This window comes from Meleagris gallopavo, chromosome 22 (assembly GCF_000146605.3).
Source record: "Meleagris gallopavo isolate NT-WF06-2002-E0010 breed Aviagen turkey brand Nicholas breeding stock chromosome 22, Turkey_5.1, whole genome shotgun sequence".
NCBI classification, from domain to species: domain Eukaryota; kingdom Metazoa; phylum Chordata; class Aves; order Galliformes; family Phasianidae; genus Meleagris; species Meleagris gallopavo.
In genome coordinates, this window is record NC_015032.2 from 6,521,449 (window position 1) to 6,527,458 (window position 6,010).

Below are 6,010 nucleotides of genomic sequence, written 5' to 3' on the forward strand. Positions count from 1 at the left end.
GAGGCTGAGCCAGGCGGTCGAGTTTATTTATTTTCTAGAGATGGGAGACCCTGCTGCTGGCCGAAGGTGTGCCAGCACTCTGTGGATCGGGCATGGAGACCATAGGGCACCTCAGGCGACTGGAATCGGGACCTCCTCTCCCCTTGCCACATGCGCCCCTCGCCTTCTTCCTCATACAGATGCTGGCTTACTCACCCTAAACTCTTCATGCCCGGGATTAACCTGAAATACAATAACTGTTTCCATAAACTTTGTCAGTTAAAGTGCACATGGAAGACAAACGCAGGGGGATAAGACAGGAAATTCATTAAAATGCACATCTGTGAGTGTCTTAAATTGCCCGGATTTGTATATGGGCCACATCACACCTCAGTGGTCTCATAAGTGTGTAGGGGAGCATCTCCTTCTGTGGAGAGTTCCACAAGAGCACCATCTAAGAACCACCCACCATACCACGCATCTGCAGCAAAGCAGGTCCGTCTGCTTCAGTTGCAAATGGCAGAGATATCCGGGAGCACACAACCACCTCTGTTAGACCACTGAGCCCTGCACGTTGCCTCCTGCCCAGAGGAGTGGGAGCAGAGAGTTTCTGTCACCTCTCCCTGCTTTTGCTCAGCCCAAGCAGCAGGTAACACACAGACATGCCAGGAATGGGGATGCACTTATAGCTAAGCTTCACCAGAGTGGGATAATTAGCTTTTGGAGAGGCACGTCTGATGACAACGTCATCTCTTTGCAATCTCCATGGCTGCATGATAAAGTTTGCTTTGCTCTCAAGCAAGTCAGGGCTCCATTCCGGTCTCTAAAGCAACGTGACTTTGGGATTGTGAGTGATCAGCCCCACTGCCCTCTAAATACTCATACCAAGTTGCTTTTTGCAGTGGTGGAGATGGAGATGGAGGTGGCAGCTGAAATGACAGGCTCTCTCATTTTATTCGAGGAAAGCATTGCTTGATTATAACAGAATGAAGCAGGGTTAGTCTTGAAGAGCTGTGAATGTTTGAAACCTGATAGTAACAAAGTTATTTTTATTCAAATCAGACACACAACAAACAAGCAAACTGTGAATACCTAAGGTTGGGAGATGGACTCCAAAATGAACTCAAATCCTGTTTTTAAATGGTGAAGTGTATTGATTATCTGACCTGTGCACCGAGCAGAACCAGGGCAGCAATTAATGCAGTCAGATACAATAACAGACACTTTATTATGTGTGAAAGGATTACACCCAGTGAAGAAACCAATTTACTTCACCCAGAAAACTGTGGGCTGAAGAAGCTTTGGCATTAATTGCATTCCCAGAACGGTGGATTTTGGATGGCAGAGGCAATAGGAACAAAGTCCAGTTTATTTTTTAGATGAACATAGATGGAACACTCCTCACAAACTACATAGGGAGGGCTCACTCTGCTCTATGGGCTCAGGCAAGCTGACATCAGAGGGAGAACAGGAGCTGAAGGCTGCCATGCACAGGCTGGGGTCGGGCTGTGGTGCTATGGGCTCTGAAAGCTGCTGGAGCAGTGGGAGCAGGCAGGGATGCAGCTGTGCAGGTTGATACCAGCCCTTAGGGCCATTGCTTAGAGTTTCCTGCATCTTTTGTTCCATCTCCTGCTTCTAACAGCCTCCCATAAGTGCAACTATTTTCCAGCACAGTTGTAGTACAAAGGAGATGCTGTGAGATACAGCAAAAGGTATCGCTGCTGGAATCACATTTGACATAAACAGGATTTTTCCCCCTGCACTTTTTTCTTGATAAGCCAGGGAAAAGGCAGCTCTGTGCTGGCTGAGCCCTGCATGCATCTGAAGGAGAATACACAAATCTTTTTAGCCTGTTTGGAAGGGTAAACATGTAATAATGCAACTGCATCACAAAGAGAGACTTAAAACTTCTAGAGCCTGGTCATGTAATCTTAATTTATATGATTTCTTGACATGGCACGGGGCCCTCACACAGAGGCATCTGCCCTTAAATATCCAAGTGGCCTCACTGGCTTTAGTGCAGCTGTTCCCATGCCAGTGTTTGAATGCTTGTTCTAGTGCTGTGCTCTTCAGCATCTTCTGTCTATGGACAGCAGAGGAGGTGCAAGCAGCCTGAGCACCCCAACAGCAGGGCTGGGCTTTGGGTTACTCTTTGCAAGCCAATTAAAAAGCCTCCTGTGGACTTCTGGAAAATTCCTTACTTTAATGTGAATAAACATTAACTTAGCTGAATTTGGACCTAAGACCAAAATAATAATAATAATAATTAATAATAATAATAATGGATCTTCATTAAGTATATTGAATTAGCAAGTGGATTAACAAGGCACCATTGGATGGAGCCTGCCAGAGGCTGCCAAACACAGTGTCAACACCAAGGTGCACTGTGCCACCAGTGATGTGCCATGGGCCACCACAAAGCCCATGAAAGCCACAGGGAATGATCCTCAGCTACAAACACTGTTCCAGAGACCCCCAGCCATGGTGCCACATCCAAAGGCATCACATGCCTGTCCCTGTGTTGCATGCTCCCCTGCTCAGGACAGCCTTTCCAAGGTGGCACATCACATCCTATTCTTCTGTCACACATTGGAAGTAAAGCTCGCTGCCAGACCTGTGATTGATGGCTCCTTTCCATTGTGCACAACACAATTTCACAAAGGGACGTTCAGCACGATAGGTTGGGAGCCCTTATGTAAGCACTGGGTAGCTGCTCCAGGACACTGTGGACGTTCAGAATGAATGGATGAGGGCAAATCCTGGGGAATATGTTGGATGCTCTGACAGCACCTCACTCATGGTGACCAGACGTGCCACCACTCCAGAAACTGGGCTTTGTGCTGTTCCAGAGTGTCACACAGAAGACTTTTTTACATAGGAAAGGATTACTGAGCCAGCTAGAAAGGGAGTGAGATATGTAATAAAGGGCAAGGACTTTTGATCTTCTAGTTTCAAATTTGCGATTTAAATAATTTTAATAGCATTCAGAGCTATTGCTATTCATTGCACTTGGCAGCCAAAACACAGCAACCTCACCAAGCAACAACAGCTACTGCCACTGGCTGTGGAAATGCAGCTGGGAGTGCATGGAGCTAAGAGTGCATGTTGGTGTGTGTGACTGCACCATCAGTATGGCAGTGAGGCATCCTTTGTGTTCCTGCAGTGACATTTCATAGCTGGAGCCAAAGGAAAGCTGCAGTAGTAACTTGTGTTTGGAAAGCCCCACCAGACCTTCTACCTACACACATTTCTAGGACTTTCCTGGTTGCTGGTGCTGGAACAAGTATAGCTGACACAGGGCAGGAAAGCAGCTCTATCCCACGTACATGTGTTTAATTGGCTGGAGGAAGTTTGTCACTAATTCCTAAGCACAAGGGAAGCTGCTTGTCTACAAGAGAGCCCCCACATGGCTGCCCCAAATCAGGGGCTGCTCTCACCCTTCTGGCTCTTCTTGTGTCCTATCATTTGAGAAATGCAACTGTTGCATGGCAGCCTTGGGCGATCACTTGGTGTCAATACTCATGGACTTTAGCAGCTGCATTGAGTTACTTCTTGGTCACACTGCCTCAGGAAATTGCAGCTGGAAATGTGGCTGCAATCATGCCAAGGACTCAGATTGCAGGGCAGCGATGTCAGCTGCCACAGCTTGCTTCTCCAGTGGGAATTAACCCTTTGGGCACTCCCTCCTCTCTACTCCAGGCCATTCCTTTGGGAATGTGGGTGTGCAATCCCAAGGAGGAAAAATGCATCTCAGTGTGATTCCAGTTGTGTTTCCTTCATGCAAGCCCTTGCTGTGAAGAAGGGATGTGCATGGGGTGGTTGTTGTTTTTTGGCTGCCAAATGCAATGAACAGCAATAGCTCTGAATGCTATAATTAATAACATGTAAATGTTATTTAATATTAAATAATAAAAAAGGCAGTAAATAATGATAATAATACAAAATAAATGCTTGAGAAGAACCGATGTTCCATCCCATGGCAGGAAATATTCCTTAGAATCAGAGAACCACCAAGGTTGGAGAAGACTTATGTATCTCAGTGTGTGATTGGGAACGAGCTCCTATCAGGACCTATAAAAACAAGACACTCCCTAAAGTCACACAAGCTTCTCAAACTCATTCTTTTAAAAAAGTGACCAAGACAGGAGCGTATGGTTTCCTAACCCTGCCAAATGCTGCCAGTACTGAGCACTGTATTGATCCCACAGGGGTGTCACATCAAGTCAACCTAGAGATGCTATGGATACTACGTTTTGCAGCCAAGTAAAATTAATTCTATCTGAAAAAGCTCGGCATGGAAGACACTGTCCCTGCTTTCTGTTTTGTTATGTTTTCCTATAATTTGTTTCTTGCTGCATTTCGTATGTGGGTGACTCTGGGCATAGCAATTACAGCAATGACCACTGTACAAAAAGCATGAGGAATGTCATGATAGAACCAATTCATAACTAGAGAAAGGGATGAGCTGGGAATACAGCGAAGGATGCCTTTGTAAATGTTATTAGTATGGAATTCTATAGTATCGTAGAATAGGTATTTGCCACAGATTGCAGAGATGGGAAGAGAGCTATGCAGCCAGCCCAAATTCTGGGAACAGAGCAAACTGGATTTGCCAGGGAATGGCGTGCACTTATGTGCTTGCTCAGGAAGGCAGATGCCTGTGGCTTCCTTTCATTCCTGCTGAAAACCAGCCCTATCCTGCAGCCTTTGCACCTTCCATCTCAGCACACACCAACAGGTTAATGACGACTGCTGGCTCAGTGCAACTTGCAGTGTGACACAGCAGCACTGCTCACTCTTGGTTGGTAGCAGCAGTTTTGGGCCCAGGAAGACGAAATTGTGTGTTTGGGACACGAAGCAAGCAGCAGCCGTCGGGAACTCAGCGCAGCATCGTTACGGATGGAAAACGTTGCCCAACACTGCTCCCCTGAGGCTGCGAGCACAAGTACCGAATGTGCGGTGTGAGCCCACAGCCACCGGTTCTATCGCTTCGACAGAAGAACCGAGATTAATATTCTCATTAGATCTTTTAATACAGTGTGTGCATGATGGGAACCTCATTGTCCACTGGTTCGTGTTTACCAGAAAATAACGGTGCTTATCAGAAGAGACCACTTTGTCCTTAACTGGAAGAGCAAATTAGCTAACTAGAATTTTCTTTATGTTTCATACCCCCCTCCTCTCTCCTTCGAATGCACACACACTGACGGCCCGTTATCTTCTTGTTGATGCAGGGGCGTTATGTGTGTAGCTGCCGTTAATGTTAATGAAAATGGCTCTTGTTAATCTCTCGTGCACCGATGGTAAGATAACAGCCTACTTATTAAGCAGGGAGGCCAGACAGGAGTTGTACTGAAAACCAGCAGGGTATTGTCTCCGTGGGATTCATATGTAAATGTTAAAGCTTTGCTCCGGCCTGTCTATGGTTGTTGATTAAATATAAATTAGTGATTATTATCAGTGCGCTCTCCAGGCACTTGTCTGCAACCATCACAAAGCACTTCCACCTTCTCTTATTCATATTTGATTTCTCATCACCTTTAGAGCATTGCCGGGTGGCAAGGTACGGAAATTGTCCTCCAGTGCCAACAGAGAACCACAGAATCACTGAGGTTGGAAAGATCCCCACGTCCAACCCCACCGTGCCCACTGCCCACATCCCTCAGTGCCACATCTCCGTGATTCTGAACACCTTCAGGGATGGTGACCCCACCTCCCCCTGGGCAGCTGTGCCACTGCATCACTGCTCTTTTGGAGATGTTTCCTAATATCTAATCCGATAACCTGCTGCAGCACGAGGCCATCACCAAGCACGGGGATTCAGATGGCACTAAATGGAGCCTGCATGCTGGGCTGGGGTCTGGTTGGTTGACATAAATGTGTTTCCCGTTTTTAAAAATGATGCAACATTTTAAAATATCTCCTTGACCCAAAGCAGGATTCTTGAAATAGTGTGTCTTGAAAAGCAGTGGTTTTGATGAGCATTTTTAATTCAAAAGAGATTCATCCTTCACACAATATATATTAAAAA